This window comes from Sus scrofa, chromosome 8, assembly GCF_054392235.1.
Source record: "Sus scrofa isolate SSC_HxYL_T2T_F1_AM1 chromosome 8, Sscrofa_HxYL_maternal_Yorkshire_Landrace_v2.0, whole genome shotgun sequence".
NCBI lineage: Eukaryota > Metazoa > Chordata > Mammalia > Artiodactyla > Suidae > Sus > Sus scrofa.
Genome location: NC_139390.1, coordinates 54,399,118 through 54,417,284, shown reverse-complemented (window position 1 = coordinate 54,417,284; position 18,167 = coordinate 54,399,118). Strand labels below are relative to the sequence as shown.

The window sequence follows — 18,167 nt, the reverse complement described above, 5'->3', positions numbered from 1 at the left end:
TATATTTTGTAAAGTGCAGCCTCTAAGATAATGGAGATAATTTTCATCTGCAGTATATCCAGGGTTTTAAAAAAAGGAAGTTGGGGTAAGCCACAGATTCCTAGAATCTGTGTTCTGTTAAAAAATTTATATAGGGTGGCTGGTACATCTCCCATGAAGAAATGAGGGGTGGAGAAAGACCTCCCAGCTCCTCTTGGGATGAGCCCAGAAGACAAAGGCAATCATGTGTTATCTTCACACACGCTCCAAGACATCTTGTTAAGTGCTTCCTTGCCTATCATAGGTAGCTGTTACAAATGAAGAAGCCAGTACCTACTATAAAGTCAACTGAAACAGTAGTGTAGATACACTCACATATATGTAGAGACAAAATACCAAATCTAAAGAGTAGGCAACTTGTGAGTTGCCAGGAATTGTATTGCATTATGTTTCTCTAGATTCAGGCAGTTGGTACAGGACATTGAGGTTTGAAATTAATGCATAATTTGCTTGTGTGTGTGTGTGTGTGTGTGTGTGTGTGTGTGTGTGTGTGTGTTTAAGGTCACACCTGCAGCATGTGCAAATTCCCAGGGTAGGGGTTGAGTCAAAGCTGTAGCTTCTGGCCTAGGCCATAGCCACAGCAACGCCAGATCTGAGCCGAGTCTGCAATCTACACCACAGCTTATAGCAATGTCGGATCCTTAACCCACTGAGCAAGGGCAGGGAATGAACACGTATCCTCATGGGTACCAGTCGGGTTCGTCACCGCTGAGCCACAAAGGAAAGTCTAATTTGCTTGATCTTAGATATCAGTCTGTAAGAAGCATATGCATGTACTTTATAACAGGCCAGAACATACAGAAATTCTTAAAATCACTTTCTTAAAATCCTGAGAATATTTGCCCATCTGACTGGAAGTTTGGGGTTAAGGGGCACTATGTTGCCGTGATGTATTTGGGCACCACTCCATGACATCAACTGAATACAAGAGTGTGGACTTGTGGTCTAAAAGTGCTCAAGAACAGCAAAGGGAGGGACTGTTGGAGTTGACACATCTGCCTGAAAGCTTCCAGTACAGCACACTGGGATCTGCAAGCTGACAGAGGTGAGCATTTAGTCCAGCAAACCACCTGGAGACTGATAGTTTACAGTACAACTCCAGGCCAAATCTTAAGTCCATTCAGAGTATTCGTGAGCTTTCTCTGGGGTGAGATAGTGGCTACTACAAACTGCATATACCGATTAAAATTTCCATATTTCATTTCCAGCCGATCAACAATGAACTCCTAGAAAATGGCTAATACAAGAAAGTACTGGGAAGATTATCTCCCCAGTCAGCATACAGAGAAGTGCTATATTTAAGTTATGTAACCAGTTTAAACATAATTTTGTCATTAAAAAAAGTGAGATAAAATAGAAGTTCTTATTGTGGTTCAGCAGGTTAAGAACTCGACTAGATCCATGAGGATGCAGGTTTGTTCCCTGGCCTCGCTCAGTTGGTTAAGGATCCGGTGTTGCCACAAGCTTTGGTGTAGTCACAGATAGAGCCCAGATCCAGTGTTGCCTTGGCTATTGCGTAGGCCGGGAGCTGCAGCTCTGATTCAGCCCTTAGCCCGGGAACTTCCATATGCCACAGGTGCAGCCATAAAAAGAGAAAAAAAAAATGAGATAAAATACCCTGTATTCCACCTGAAATAGTTACAAGGGTTTTGTGAGATAACATATTGCATTTATGAAAGTTGACATTATCTATTCTATTCTATTCTAATTTTTGCTTTTTAGAGTCATATCTGTGGCATATGGAGGTTCCCAGGCTCAGGGTTGAATTTGAGCTACAGCTGCCAGCCTGCACCACAGCCACAGCAACGCAGGACAGGATCCGAGTCACATCTGTGACCTACACCACAGCTCACGGCAACACTGGATCCTTAACCCACTGAGTGAGGCCAGGGATCGAACCCGAAACCTCATGGTTTCTAGTTGGATTCGTTAACCACTAAGCCATTACAGGAACTCCCAATAAAGAATAATTTTAAAATATATAAATAGGAGTTCCCATCGTGGTGTAGCCGAAATGAATCCAAGTAGGAACCATGAGGTTTCGGGTTCAATCCCTGGCCTCGCTCAGTGGGTTAAGGATCCAGTGTTGCCCTGAGCTGTGGTGTAAGTCGCAGACATGGCTTGGATCCCTCATTGCTGTGGCTCTGGCGTAGGCTGGCAGCTACAGCTCCGATTAGACCCCTAGCCTGGGAACCTCCATATGCCGTGGGTGCGGCCCTAGAAAAGGAAAAAAAAATTATTCTTTATTCTTTCTAAAAACAAGGAAGAAGTTGATGATGATGATTAAGAAGATGTTTTCTGGGAGTTCCCTTGTGGCACAGCAGGGTAAGGATCCAACATTTTTACTGCAACAGCCCAGGCTGCTGCTGTGATGTGGTTTCGATCCCTGGCCTGTGAGAACTTCTGAGTGGTACAGGTGTGGACAAAAAAGAACAAAAAAAGAAGCTGGTTTCTGTAGTACAATGAAATAGTATATAAAGTTGATGAGAAAACTGAAATGCTAGACACTAAAGGACAGTGACAATTGACCTGGCATTTCTGTGGGTTGTGAGTCCACAGCACCAATAAATCACTTTTCTGTGAATACTTCAAAACATCCAAATTAGGCTAGCTCTTCTCACATCTCTTATTTATGCTCATGTTCTGTGTTTCTTTTCTTTGAAAAGACCTGCTCTGTTAGTCCAAATTTTACTTAACTGAGATCCTACTAGATGTTCAGGATTTAACCCAATCATTCCAAATCAGCTCAACAGGTATTTGCTGAGGACCTAAATTGGCTACCATGTTCCAAGCTCTGGTTCCAGGTACTAGGGATAAAATGAAGAATCAAAGATTCTACTCTTGTATTTAATGTTTACTCATTAAATTTTATCAAATTTAATATAATTTTCTTATAAATTCATTAGATTTCCTCTACAAGCATTTCCTAACTCTTGCCAACTGAAAGTGATTTCAGTTCTGTTCTGGGAATCTGGAAAATATCTTGTTATCATGGCCTTTTCACCACCAAGGCTTTATGCCTCTCTTGTGGACCATTACACATTCATCCTGACAGTTTCTTGAGGGTGTATGGACTCCTGCAGAAATAAAAACTCCTTGACACTTGCCCTTTCTCCTTTTGATGTCTTCTGTGGAGCCTAGAAATATTGAATTCATATCAATTTGAATTGAGTATGAAAATCATGAGATATTAAAAAATGAATGGGAGTTCCCGTCATGGCTCAGTGGTTAACGAATCCGACTAAGAACCATGAGGTTGTGGGTTCGATCCCTGGCCTTGCTCAGCGGGTTAAGGATCCGGCGTTGCTGTGAGCTGTGGTGTAGGCTGGAGGCTATAGCTCCAGGGGAAAAAAAAAATGAATGGGTGCTGGGAGTTTCCCAGTGGCTCAGCTGGTTAAAAGTCTGGTGTTGTCACTACGATGGCCCAGGTTTGATCTCTGTCCAGAGGGCACTTCCACATACCATGGGCATGGCCAAAAAAACAAAAACAAACAAAAATGAGTGAGTGAGAACTTAAAACTAGTATGACTCTGGAAGTGAATATAGGAATAAAGAAAAGGAATATGTAAAAAATTTACCTAGAAAAGGTGAAAAAGGGGGAAAAAAGTCAAGTTCAGGAATTAATTAGAACCATGGCTATTTATTCATTAGGATAGCTGTTTATGGAACTTGACCTAGACAAGAACAAAGACTAGGTTACCTTTCAAGCCTGAAAATTTGTGTTCTGTAACTATGGTCCATAGCCTGTGACTTACCTACCTCTATAAAATGTAAACTCCATGGGGGTTGGACATTTTATGTTTGCTTCATTGTCATAGCTTTCTTATCTGAAATATTGTTGCATAAAATTCCACTCAGTTTCTTAGTAAAGCACACCCTAGTACTCTTAGGTTTTGCTCTTGGTTTCTGGTTTAATACCTGTCTCTGTTTGTGGTGGGTTTAGCTCCTGCCCAGAGGTGGGCTCATTAATTACCAAGCCTGGCAGAGACAGACTGTGGCCTGATTTCCTCTTTGCCTCCTGGTTGCCTGGATGGTGTTGACTGCCCCTTCCTAACCTTGCTCTGACTTCGGTTATCTGCCCAAGGCCTGGCTTCCCTTGGGTTTCCCCTGGCTTTCCACGTCCTCAATCTCTAAGCTTTCTGACCCTCTGGACTTCACACTAACACATTGACTGACTTCTGGTTTCATTATACATTTTTCTGTTGCTCCTTGGTCCCATTTTGACCACTTTGGGGTCTAGACCCGATCCCATGTGTTTAGTTTCCACTCACTTCATTAGTTCTCTGAGGCTGCTTTTCATTCTCTACAATCATTCTTGGGTCCCAAATTAACAATGAAGAAGAAACTGACAACTGGAGTTATAGACAACAGAATCATTGTCAATAAAAAGGTATTGGCTTTGCAAAAATATGAGAGCAAAATTGGCATTCTCCCTGCTTTGAGGCCATAGTGAATTAGGCATGTTAGAGATTACAAATGGATAAAATTAGAATATTACTGTGCTAAAACATTTACTCGGTAAAATGCTCACTCAGAAATTTTCCCAGGATCTTCTTGGGCATATGCACTAGTTGAAAAAACATTACTGATCATAAATGCTGCATCAAGCTAATATCTGAGCCAAAACACATATTTTCACAAGAAACCAAAATTCCAAAAAAGGCACACACTTTTGAGAGTATGGATATCTTTTTAGCCCTCATACCCCTGGCAAATTAGAAAAAAAAAAAAAAATAGCATCATCAGGGTTACAGTAGACTCTCAATGATAACAAGTACAGAAATAATCAAGGTAGCAACATATGTGAGATGTCCAGACCCCTCCCTTGTGGTGACTCTTTCTTACCCAGGCTACTGGGTTAAAGTGATTGGCCAAATGGCATTAAGAAAACTTGTCATGGAGGTACATTAAATAGGGATATTGGCGACCTTTACATATTTTTCTAATGAATGAATCAGGTAAAAATCATTCAATACTTTGTAATATTTCTCTTTTTTAAAAAATCAGTGATGGAGTTCCCATTGTGGCACATAGTAAACAAATCCAACTCAGAACCATGAGCTTGCAGGTTCAATCCCTGGCCTTACTCAGTAGGTTAAGGATCTGGTGTTGCCATGAGCTGTGGTGTAGGTCACAGAAGCGGCTTGGATCTGGCGTTGCTGTGGTTCTGGTGTAAGCCGGCAGCAACAGCTCCAATTAGACCCCTAGCCTGGGAACCTCCATAATGCCGAGGTGTGTCCCTAAAAAGACAAAAAGAAAGACAAAAAAAAAAAATCAGTGAGATATCTTGGATTTATCTTCTTTACCCCAAATTATAACCTCTTTTTATGCTTATTTTTATCAAAAACTGTCTCCAGAATTTTCATAATAAATCCAGTGATTCCTAGGCTATGATTATTGTTTATTGGATGAATTGTATATGATATAAAGCTGCTAGTAAATCTTGCACTGGAATTCTTTAAGGCCATATTTAAGACTGAGATAGTCATGGAATCTTGAGTGTCTTTTGAACCACAGGAATTGAATGGTCTAGAGTTTAAACTGGTGAAACAGAAACTGAATGTTTGACTCTTGGCTTGTGATGATTTGGTTCATCACCAAAATCCGAAGGTAATTTGTTGTGATGGAAACAGCATGACCATAGGAATCAGGCAACTTGCATTTTTAGTCCTGGCTCCTGTCACTAAGTCACATGGCTTTGGTCAAGTCATTTTATCAGATCCTTCACTTAAAATGTGAGTTATTTAGTCTTTACATTTACAGTTCCTTAAGTCCTCTGAAACCCTAACTTTTGGTTCTATCTCAATTTCCTTTGACTGAAAATGTAAGAGGCTTCATTAATCCATTTAATAAATATGAAGTGAACATATGTGGGGATTTTATTGCATTTTATGAGGAAGAAAAGCATAAGCCCAGAGCATGCATGTCTCATATTGACCCCTCAGGTGGTAGTGTGCTAACTAGGGGATGGTTGACAAAGTACAGCAATCGTTGATCAATTTCCAAGCATTTCATCCTTTCAGTCCTGAACTTTACTTCACTCCCTAGTAACATCCTGCAGAACATCATTTCTCTTTCCGGGAGAATCCAGTCCCATCCATGTTCCCCCCACCGGGGGCTCTCCCCCCACCCAGAAGCTGGCCATTGTTGCTACCTGGGCCTGACTTTCTTCCTGATCATTAGTCAAGAAGAGTTTTCAGCTCTCTTTTCTATGAGTGCCCATGTGAGCTATTTGAAAATATAGGATACAGTTCTCTGTCATGCCTTTTGACCCGGCTGGGGGAGTATTGTATTATTACTTATTATTTCCATGCTACTTCTGCGTTCCCTAAACTTGGCACCTGAGCTAGAAACATTTGTGATCAGTTAATCAGCTACTGTGACTGTTTTACATCTATTGAGCCCTTATCACACACAATATTTAAACTAGTTTACGTGCTATCGAAGTCTAGGAAAGGCCTGAGAAATATAAATATTATGTGTATATTATGTATATATAAATATTCCATGTATATATTCCAATTCTAACATTCCATGTATATATACATACATGAGATTCCCATGTACACACACACACACACGTATATATGTGTGTGTGTTTGTGTTTTGGAATTGAAGTCCAATCCATTCCTTTATACAAATTAAAAAACTGTCATTAAATAACTTCCCAAAGGCCAACACAATTTAGTAATAGAACAAATCTCGGAGTTCCTGTTGTGGAGCAGCAGAAATGAATCCAACTAGGAACCATGAGGTTGCAGGTTCCATCCCTGGCCTTTCTCAGTGGATTAAGGATCTAGCATAGCCATGAGCTGTGGTGTAGGTCACAGACATGGCTCAGATCCTGTGTTGCTGTGGCTGTGGCATAGGCTGGCAGCTAGAGCTCTGATGTGACCCTTAGCCTATGAACCTCCATATGCCACAGGCGCAGCCCTAAAAAAAAAAAAAAAAAAAAAAAAAAAAACAACAACAAAACAAAACCAAAACAAAATACCCACAAATCTGCACCATGAAGATTCTTGTTAGAAGCAAGTTTAACATGAAAGATTTTCTATCACTCACTGTGTGCCAAGCGTTACTGTAGGAACTTTACTTAAAAACTAGTTTAATCCTCACAACAGCCCTCTTTTGTCTGTTTTACAAATTAGGCAACTGTGGAGTAAAGAAATGAGGTAATTTCCTAAGGTTGTGTAGTGCAAACAACAGACCTAGCTAGGGTCTGGACCCAGATAGTGAGACCCCAGAGTTCCTCTTCTGAGCTGCTATGACCTTTCCATAGCTGCAGAAATAAAACCATCCTTTTCATACGTTGAGCTTCATGGATGGAGCCATCTTTAATATTTAAAATGAAAATAGTTTTGTATTTTTAATCAATCTCTATTTGAATATTAAGTTGTATCTGTGCTCTTCAAATGAACAAATCATGTAAGTTTTCTGTCTGACTGATGAACTTCCAATCAAATGCTATTTTTCAGAAATATAATGGTTGTAATTATAGACTGTATGCGTATTTGTAAGTCTTAGAGATGGGTGATAAGTTAGGTTAGGCTACTGCTTTCTTTTCCAGTGAGCAGCTTTAAGACATCCCCTTCCGCTGTAATGCAAACACAGGTCTCTGTGTATGTCATACTAATTTGCCAAAAATAAGCTGGACAGATAATCGCAGGAGTGTCTTTCTACTTCTGGCCCTTATCGAAGTCAGAACTCCACACCGAATTTCATTTCTTTCAAAAAGTCTGTAAGCCAGCCCATATGGATCCAATTACTTAATTGTCTGCAGAGTCGTAAGGGCAGTTCCTTATACCAATGTGGGCCTTTCTATCAGATCTTGCTGCTCCTCTCACTGACCCTTTGTCCTTTCTGGAGGAAGAAATCAGTAGCAGACGCTGTTGGGTGAGTGCTGCCAGGTGTGTGTGTGCTCGTATGTGTGTGTGTGCGCGTGTGTGTGTGTGTGTGTGTGTGGCATACGCACACGTGCACGTGAAGGAAAAATGTGTGTGTTAATCCAGTTATTTGAAAATAAAAAGAATAAAATGCCTAGTAAAAGGGAAAAATGGGAAGAAGGAAAATAGGAGGAAGCAAGACAAAGGGAAAGCCGAAAAGAGAGGAGCTCACATGTTGGGGAATTTCAGTAGTCTTTATTTGTCTATTTTTGGGAAAGTCTGTCTTACATATTTAATTACCACATAACACGATGGCTTCTGGCAAAAAGCAATACTACCGCCATGCCAAATTAAGTGAAGTTAAGGAAGTTGTAGAGCTGGAATTACAATCTCATGGAAAGGACTTTAAATTTTGAAAGGACTTTGCTAGGCATCTAATCACACCTCAGCATGAGGTAAGGAGGCTAGTTAGCATACTAATGTTCCCTCCAGATTAGAGCAGAGGACAAGGCAGTGTCACTTTCCATTAAAGCTCACCTTAAAAATAAAAATGACAGAGGTGATCAACCTCTTCACTCTGTTTTCTGCTGATTCTCTGCTCGGTTTCTCTGATTCCTTTTATCTCATTCTTTTTCAAAACCTATTGCAGGGAGATTGATGTCAGCAAAACAGGGTGGAAGGAAAATCTCAAGGCAGAATTACTAAGGCTTTCTCCTCCACACTTTGGAGACCACATTCCTTTACTTTTGATGATTTGTCAGTGCTGCCTACAGGTGAAGAATGAAGCACAGGTGATTGCTTGGTGGAGCCCAAATAAACGACCCCTCAAACAGTCAAGATTCCCTGCACTTATAGGTTCACTACTGTTCTTTAATGGCTTTTCTTTCCCTCACCTGAGGGGGTGAGGGTTGCTCAAGTACTGGCCAGCTCCTCTTGAACACAGGGCATGAGTATAGCACTACTAAGTGGTGCCCTTCTATATACTAAGTAGCATTTTACATAGGCTACATTGATTGATAAATAAGATGCCATCATTGAAGCTGAGTTTCCCTAAAATCGAGTTTCCTTACTGAGTTTTTTTTTATTACTTATAGGTTTTATTACATTTATAGGTGTACAACAATCATTACAACCAAATTTTACAGCATTTCCATCCCAAATCCTCAGTGCCTCCCCCCCACCCCCCAAACTGTCTCATTTCTCTTACTGAGTTAATGATTAATGTCTCTAAAACTTCATTCCCTTTCTTGTCCCCTCTGGCCTCAGTCCTATGCTCACTGAACACTGATCAACCAGAGGCAGGTGACTACAGTTGCTGTGCTCAAACATCATTAATGCACTAAAATTGCTACTCGAGATATCATCATTAACTTACAAACGCAAGTTGTTTCTCCAGGGCAGGATGAGCTCACAGACCCTTGAGCTGTAGACCACTTGGCCAGAGAATCATAAACCAGAGACATCCTGATTCCCAAAACTAAATTAAGAAATGTCACAAGTTGATGAATCCAGCCTCTTTGTTCTAAAGATCAAGCTGGAGTGCATCAATGCAAAGATCAAGCTGGAGTGCATCTGAGGCTTGCTCGGTGTCTTGCAATAAACCCTTACTTTGCTGCAAACTCCTGCTTCCAGAGTTTGGCTTCCTGAGCTGCAGACACATGACCCTTTGCTTGGTTATATCTAGCCAATCTTCTACTAAGGACTTAACAAGCAAGTGTACTTTCTGTTCTATCATTATAACACTGCATATAGCTTTTTGCGAAGTTAAATCAATAGCCTTGTTTTTTTTTTTTTTTTTTTTTTTTGTATTTTGTCTTTTTAGGGCTGTGCCCTCATCATATGGTTCCCAGGCTAGGGTCTAATTGGAGTAATCAGAGCTGTTGCCACTGGCCTACACCACAGCTCACAGCAAGACAGGATCCTTAAGCCACTAAAAAAGGCCAGGGATTGAACCCACAACCTCATGGTTCCTAGTCAGATTCGTTTCCGCCGCACCACGGTAGGAACTCCCAATATCCTTGATCTTTGATCGGTTGGCATAAAAGTCCAGTTCACTAATGAGAAATATTTTAATGATAAATATAGCAGCCATTTTCGGAGCTCATGATATGTAAGTGTTGTGAGTACAAACATTATTCTACATAGTCCATAACAACACTGGGAGATAGAAACTATTGTTTCTCCACTTTAGGACAGTGAAACTGAGCCCCAGAGAGCTGAATATTGTGCTTGTCTTCAGAGAGCAGAGTCAGGATTCAAATTCAAGCTCAGACTTCTATCTGCTGTGCTAACCTGGAGTTTCCATCTGTGTAGATGGTTGACCAACATGGAGCTTATTACCAACATAACACAGTTCTGGTGTGCTGGCCATGTACAAAGGGAAATAAACAGGAGGAATGTCAAATGTGTCACGAGATCTGCTAAAATGGAGAACTCCTTGGAAAGGGCGAGAGAGCAGCAGGAATGGCTTAAAGTATACTGTTTCCAAAGTAGCATGTATGGTGTTGTACCATCTTGACAACAAAAACAAGAAACTAAAACCAACCAAACCCCCCACCATGTGTATGTAAGTGACAAAAAGGAGATGCAACATCATACTGAGTCATCAGTAGTTCTCTCTGTGAAGGGGAGTGGTAAATGCCTTCTCTTCTTTGAGGGTGTTTTGTTTTGTTTTGGTTTGGGTGTATATCTACAGAGAACATGCATTTCTTCTGCAATTAAAACTTACTGGTCATTGTTGAAACTTGAGGTTTTCTATGCTATTCTTTTTTTTTTTCTTGTTCATGTTTAAAATTTTCACTCTCAAGAGTGTGGAGATACTTTGAGAAAATAAAAACAGCTTGAAACACAGACTAATCCTAAAAATGGCTGCTGCAGCTTATTGGGAATAAATGTGGATGCCAATGAAAATCATCAATAAACAATCTATAATAGGAGTTCCCTTCTTGGCTCAGTGGAGACAAAGCCGACTATTGGCTATCCAGGATGACGTGGGTACAATCCTTGGCCCTGCTCTGTGGGTTAAGGATCCGGCATTGCTGTGAGCTCTAGTGTAGGTCACAGATGCAGCTCGGATCCCTTATTGTTGTGGCTGTGGTGTAGGCCAGCAGCTACAGCTCCAATTGGACCTCTAACCTGGGAACTTCCGTAAGCCATGGCTATGGTGCTAAAAAGACAAAGAATTTTTTTAAAAAGTAACAGTCTATAATAGGAATAGAAGAGGATTTTATTTGAGCCAAACTAAGGGCTATAGCCCAGAAGACAGCTTCTTGGATTACTCTGAGAATCTTCTCTGGAGAAGCAGGGTTTTCAGCACAATTTTATGTGTGGTCAGAACAAAGAACATCAAGCAAGTCAGGGATACATTCTTCCAAGGTTTCAAAGAAACAGACCAGCACCTGCATGGCAAGTCAGCATCACCCCTGCACCTGGAAGGGGAGTCTTATCATCCATAGTGTACCAGAGCTGGCCCAGGAAGAGAGGTATTTAATCTTTTTTTTTCTTTTTTTTTTTTAACATGGACATTCTTTGCTTCTGGTCAGTGCACCCTTTTCTTTAATAATTAAAGCATGGAGAACAGACTTGTGGTTGCCAAGAGGGAGGGAGTGGGAATTTGGGGGTTGGTAGATGCAAACTATTGCATTCGGAGTGCATAGGTAATGAGATCCTGCTGTATATCTAGTCACTCGTGATGGAACATGATGGAGGATAATGTGAGAAAAAGAATGTTATGTATATATGAAAGAACAACAAATAAGAAAAATAGTGCTACAAAACTGAATGGCCTTAGATATATTCACTGCAGCTAAAGGAGGTATCTGTGCTATTATAAAATCTGAATGTTGTGTCTATATTCCTGATTATTCACAGAATGTGCCTGATTCCCTGTGAAATCTCTGACAGCAGATTCATAAGATGTCTGATCCAGCTCCAGCTTTTGCAGCTGCCCTCTGGAACTGGTTGACCTCCTCCTTCACCTTAGTCATCATTGTGATCTTGATCTTTTTATTTGGACCCTGTATAATTAATTGTATTTCTCGCTTCATTACATCCTGATTAGCAACTATCAACATTCAAATGGTGATAGAAGCAGTACCCAATGTAATGTATCAAAGCCCACTTGACCATCCCATGAGTGGAGACCTAACTTCTTTCCCCTAACAATGTCTCTGTACAGCAGGAAGCAGTCAGAGTGGTGGTAGCTCCCTTTCCCCCTGAAGTTAGAGTCTCCAACTCTAGAAGAAGGGATTGAGGCAGAATAATAACTCAGGTAGTTAGTGTAGGAGCATAGGCTTTGATGCATTCGATATGGCTGTTGATAAACATTTGTGGCTTAAGGGCTCCAGGGAGTAACATCCCCACAGGCCTTGTTTACTACAGGGAGTGCACCTATGCCCAGATGGACATTAATCCCTATCTCCCTGTGATTCAGTTTATGAGAAGAAAAGGACAAAGAAACCATGAGACTTATGGGACATTCCTGTCCCTGAGACCCCTTTTGGACAGGGACCCCTTTTAAGTATTTGGGCAAGGCCAATGGGAGAAAACCATATCTTTCTGGACCCCACGTTGGTACCCCCATCTCTAAGGGATAAAAACCCCTATAAGACAATAAAGAAGGGGGCTCTTCTCCCTCCTCCCAGCTGTTTTGGGAGCTGTTTTCTTTCCTGTAATAAAGATTTTGCTTGCTTGCAAAAAAAAAAAAAAAAAAGTGTGTGTGTGTGTGTGTATGTATTATATATATTTTATATATGGCTGGGTCACTTTGCTATACAGCAGGAATTGACAGAACATTGTAAATCAACTATAATTAAAGAAATAAAAATCTTTAAAAAATCGTTAAAGCAGAGGTGCAATGTATGTGTGATAGGTTACAAACAGGCTGTTCTAGTCAGTGGAAATTCAAGTTAACTCATGCATAAGCCAGAATGACGTCTCCACACCTCTATGGGAGAATTTCCTTTATCAGTGGCCAAAAGTACCTCCTGGAATATGATTCTGCATAAGAGGCTCCCTTGAGCAAAGGCCACATTGAGTTTCAGAAGCAAAGTCATAAGAGGTGAGAGGTATTTGGTAGATTTCCCTCAGAAGAAGATCTGGTGTGGAAGCAGCTCCTTCCATATCCTGTTCCTGGGGCCCATCTATCCTAACCCCTCTCCCCCAAAACCCCTGCCCACCCTCCCCACCTTCCTCCCCTTGCTGTGTTCCATGGCATATAAAACCCACACATTCTCCTGCTACAGGGTCTTTGCATCTGTTCCCCCTCCTTGGAACTCTTGCTCAGATCTTTTTGTTGTTGTTGTTTTGGGTCACACCTGTAGCATGTGGATGTTCCCAGGCTAGGGGGTTGAATCGGAGATGTAGCCGCCGGCCTAGGTCAGAGCCACAGTAACTTGGGATCTGAGCCGTGTCTTCGACTTACACCACAGCTCATGGCAACGTCTGATCCTTAACCCACTGAGTGAGGCTAGGGATCAAAGCTGCAACCCCATGGTTCCTGGTCAGATTCCTTTCCATTGCGCCACAACGGAAACTCCATCTTGCTCAGATCTTCACACAGATAGTGATGGGGTGCAGAACACAGTTCCCCAAAATATGGTAGCTAGTATGTTGAGTATTCTAAGCTGAAGGATTTGAGAAAACAACACAAAATGGAAAGTCACTGTAACTTTCCCTCTTCTCATCTCCCACAAAGCCGGTTATAAAACCCTCATCTGAGCTGTGCCCTCCCTACATCTGCAAGAAAGGAGCATCCTTAGCTTCTAAGACAAAGGGGCATGAAGAAGAATCCTATGAGACAGGTCTGTCGCTTCTCAGGTTACTACACTGAGCCCATATTCTCTTACCTGTTTTGCTCCTCCCATGCCTGCTCCTCATGAAAAAGCATAAAATATCAGGTATGTTTCTTCTGGTCTCTGTTTACTTCAGAAGGGTCCTATGTCACAACAATTTATGTGAGATAAATGTGTATGCTTTTCTCTTGTGACTCTGTCAGCTTAATTTGCATACCCAGTCAGGAAATCTAAGAGGGTGGAGGTTTCCTCCCACAATAGCTTTTCTTTCTGGACATGGCTACTCTACTAGTTACACTCTCATACTGTCCTGTCCTTTGGAACATTCAATGAGCTCTTAATAGTTTTAAAATTCATTTGTTCAGTGGATCTCTCCCCAAGAGAGTACAGATTCTATGAAAATGGGATCTTGTTTCTTTCTACTCACAGACCCTGGAACAGTATGTGGGACATAGCAGTCACGCAATAAATAGTTGAAAAGTAACCAAATGAAAAGAGGCTCTGCCTGAGCTCTGCTGTTCTGTGGTCACAATTCACTCAGAAGTGAACACTGAGCTTCCCCACAGAAATGCCAACCATGCTCAGGTGCAGAGTGGGGGATTTAAAGCCTTTGTTTTCACAACCCAGAATGCCTCAACTTTTGCAATAATATTGCATGTTAATACCTTAACCTGTGTTCATAAATACTAACATTTATAAGCCCCCAAACCCTAAGTAATAAAATATATTTTATTTTTTATTTGTTTAGTGTTTTTTTTTAGGGCTGCAGCATGTGGAAGTTCCCATGCTAGGGGTGGAATCAGAGCTGCAGCTGCTAGCTACACCACAGTCAGAGCAACTCCAGATCCAAGCCATGTCTACAACTTACACCACAGCTCAAGGCAATGTAGGATCTTTAACCCACTGAGCTAGGCCAGGGTTTGAACACACTCCTCATGGGTCCTAGTTGGGTTTGTTAAACACTGAACCATGACGGGAACTCCACAAAATATATTTAAAAAAATTAAAGTTATATATGCACAAGAGGGAACTAATTTATTTTTAGTGATCATATGGCAAAAAAAAAAAAAAAAGGTTAAAGGACAAAGAACAAGGAGAATATAATTTAACATTTCTGCCACGTTTAATAAGAATTTAACATTTTGGAGGGCTTTTATCAGACTGGAAAATGATAATTTCCAGGGTAAATTCTATCCTCCTTACATATACTTCTATATTCTGACCACCCAGGCTGCATTTTTTGTGACTCAGTAAGTTCAGGGGAAATTTTTTCTATTGTCATGTAGCTGGGAGATTACTTTTCTTACTTTGTGAAAGCATCTAATTTGCAGGGGGCCTGCTGACAGAGGTAAGGGGGAGATCCACAAGGGCACCCTGTCACTGTCCTCACAGAGTGGAGAGTGCAGACCTGGGCTGGCTCACTGTGTGCCTAGACCTGCCTGGTGGATCACAAAATCCAGACACAAGGAGCCATTCAAACCCGCCTTCTTAGGAGTTCCCATTGCGGCTCAGAGGGTTACCAAGCGACTAGCATCCATGAGGTTGCAGGTTCAATCCCTGGCCTGCTTAATGGGTTAATGATCCTACATTGCCATGAGCTGTGGTGTAGGTCGCAGATAAGGCTCGGATCTGGCATTACTGTGGCACAGGCCGCCAGCTACAGCTCTGATCCAACCCATAGCCTGGAAACTTCCATATGTGGAGCGTGCAGCCCTAAAAAGCAAAACAAACAAACAAAACAAAAGAAAACAAAAAGCCCACCTTCTCCTCCCCTTGTATCCAGAGAATCAGTCAGAAAACAACCAACCATCAAAGGTCATCTCTGGATTAACAACGGGCAGTTTTAATTTATGCAAACTAAAGCATCAATCTCCTCTCTGTGCTCTACAAATCAGATTAATAGTATCCACTTTAGGGGTTTTTGTAAGCCCCCCAAAACCAGAACACTTTGGTCTGAAGGAATTAATTACTTTGGTTTAAAAACTGTCCAGGTTTTCAGAAAACAAACTGCAGAAAGGATATGGAAGATCTCCTTACTTTTTATTTTCATTTCCTCTGAAATCTTACAGTGTAAACACAAGCACATATTTTTAACTCAGTTATTATTTTATCCTGTTGGTAAAACTGCCTGTCTTATTCCCCATTGAAGCTGCCTGCATCAACAGAAAAGTCAGATACAGGATGCACAACAGCAACTTACCTTATGATCTCAGCCAATAACATCTGAGTCTCCTCTTTTTAATTTTGGAATATTGAAGCATATTGATGTTATTATTACTTTTTCATTGTTTTCATGGGTTGTACTTAAACGTATAGATCTATAATTTCTTTTTCGAAATGCTCTTCCAAAAAGTGTATTGAGTAAAGCATTTTGAAGTAGTCTTGGCTATGGTCAAAAAATTTCAACAAACATTAGCTTTAAAAAACAACACATCCAATAACTTGCTGGCTCTCTTAGTGAGGCTGCTTGCAGAATCCTGGCATCAGGTGCTTTGAAGAAGGTCAAGGCTTAAAGACATTAACATTTCATGATTTAGTGTAATCCAAACAAATTAGCCATCTGTCTACGGTTTTATTTCCAGACATTTCCGATTGATCAAATGGGCTATAGTCACCAATCTAGAAGTACGTAGTTACCCAGTGGCAGTGGTTAAATTAGAGAATAGAACGAAATTGCCTTTGCTTTTGCAGGCAATAAAGTTCTTCTCACGCTCTTTGACTTCAACTCATCCTTGTCAAGGAAGACTTGCCCATAAATACTGTTCCCAAAGCAGCACTTCTCAGCTCTGGAATGTGGATAGTAATATACATTACGATTTCCCCCAAGAGGCCAGTGCCTTTACCTTTCATTCCTTCTTTGTGTGACACTGATTTTGTTCTTGCTACTAAATGGGGAATCATTAGAACATCATAACTTACAGTGGGAAGGTAGATGGTAGATGGTTATTTTTCCCATGGAAATCAAGTCAGGGGAGAGCACTAAAGAGCCTTCACATCATCCAGATCTTCTGGTGCAGCGGCCCCAGCTGGGTACCACACTCCCACAACTGCCAGCTGCGCACATGCATGTCGTGTAGGAAATGTTTTATTGATGTCACTTACAGTGATATTTTGTGTGTCTGTCAGGAAACATCATCTGCATATTTCACATGGGAATGGAATTTGCCTTTACAAAGGAATGTAGTTGATGTCTCCTCATGCCTTTACGCATTTTTTTTTTTTTTTTGTCTTTTTGCCATTTCTTGGGCCGCTCCCACAGCATATGGAGGTTCCCAGGCTAGGGGTCTAATCGGAGCTGCAGCTGCCGGCCTACGTCAGAGCCAGAGCAACTCGGAATCTGAGCTGCGTCTGCGACCTACACCACAGCTCACGGCAACGCTGGATCCTTAACCCACTGAGCAAGGGCAGGGATCGAACCCGCAACCTCATGGTTCCTAGTCGGATTCATTAACCACTGCGCCACGATGGGAACTCCTCTTTATGCATTTCTTTCTTCTCTATCTCCCCTCTTTCCATTGATTGCAATTTTTACTTATACCAATTATTTCAATAAAAAGACTATAATATAGTAGTTCACACCTCTAGAATCTGACATCAGCAAGACAGGGGATAAATCTTAGCTCTGCTACATGCTAACTGTGTGTGCCTAAGTTTCTTCTTGGTAAGAAGAGATCGGGTCTAATAGGAAAAGAGTGAGGCATAAATGATGGTACAGGGCCATCATGCAGTACAGGCCTGTGAGTGAAATGCTAGCTTTTAGTATTAATTACATTTTAAGGAGTTCCCATCATGGCTCAGCGGAAATGAATCTGACTAGCATCCATGAGGACGCAGGTTCGATCCCTGGCCTCACTCAGTGGTTTAAGGATCCAGCATTGCCATGAGCTGTGGTGTAGTTCCCAGACATGGCTTGGATCTGGAGTTGCTGTGCCTGTGGTGTAGGCCAGAGGCTGTGGCTCCAATTCCACCTGTAGCCTGGGAACCTCCATATGCAGCAGGTGAGGGCCTAAAAAGACAACAACAACAACAAAAAGTGCATTTTAAGTTACACTCAAGTTGAGAACCCCGGGGCTGGCGACTGGCTCAGTCTGTAAGGTTGAAGCCTGCGGGAGGGACATCACTTTGTTCCTGCCATGATCCATTGCCCCAAGCCTCTGCCTCTCTTGCTGTGGGCTGCGGTGTGGGAGCAACAGAAGAGTTGGCAGTTAAGAGGCAGGTACAGAACAAAGGCAGTTTTCTCTGCTGGCAGAATCTTGGGGCCCTGGCCTTACACACTGAATTGGATGACATTGAGTTTTGTATGATTCCAGGGTCCTTTACGATCTTACTGCTTTGACTGTGACTATCTAAGGATTATCTTCCTAGCGCCCCGCCTCAGTCCCACACCCTAAGGGAAGGGTACATTTCCCTCCTTCGTCTTCTGCTCAGGAACACTGCTTCTTCCACAGCTTCC

General features: G+C 41.6%; 1 long non-coding RNA gene across 9 annotated transcripts in view; it reads left to right on the top strand.

Annotated features, from left to right (window-relative positions):
* Positions 1-12,766, top strand: part of LOC102159863 (uncharacterized) — a 47,509-nt gene extending 34,743 nt beyond the window's left edge. For 5 of the 9 annotated variants that reach the window (XR_014812535.1, XR_014812532.1, XR_002346663.2 and 2 more), the window contains 2 exons: positions 10,114-11,404; positions 11,793-12,766. This is a non-coding gene — a long non-coding RNA (uncharacterized LOC102159863). Of the gene's footprint in view, positions 1-10,113; positions 11,405-11,792 lie in introns of those variants that run through there. The other 4 variants (XR_014812533.1, XR_014812539.1, XR_014812538.1 and 1 more) reach the window with 2 other exon arrangements.
* Positions 12,767-18,167: the final 5,401 nt, after the last annotated feature.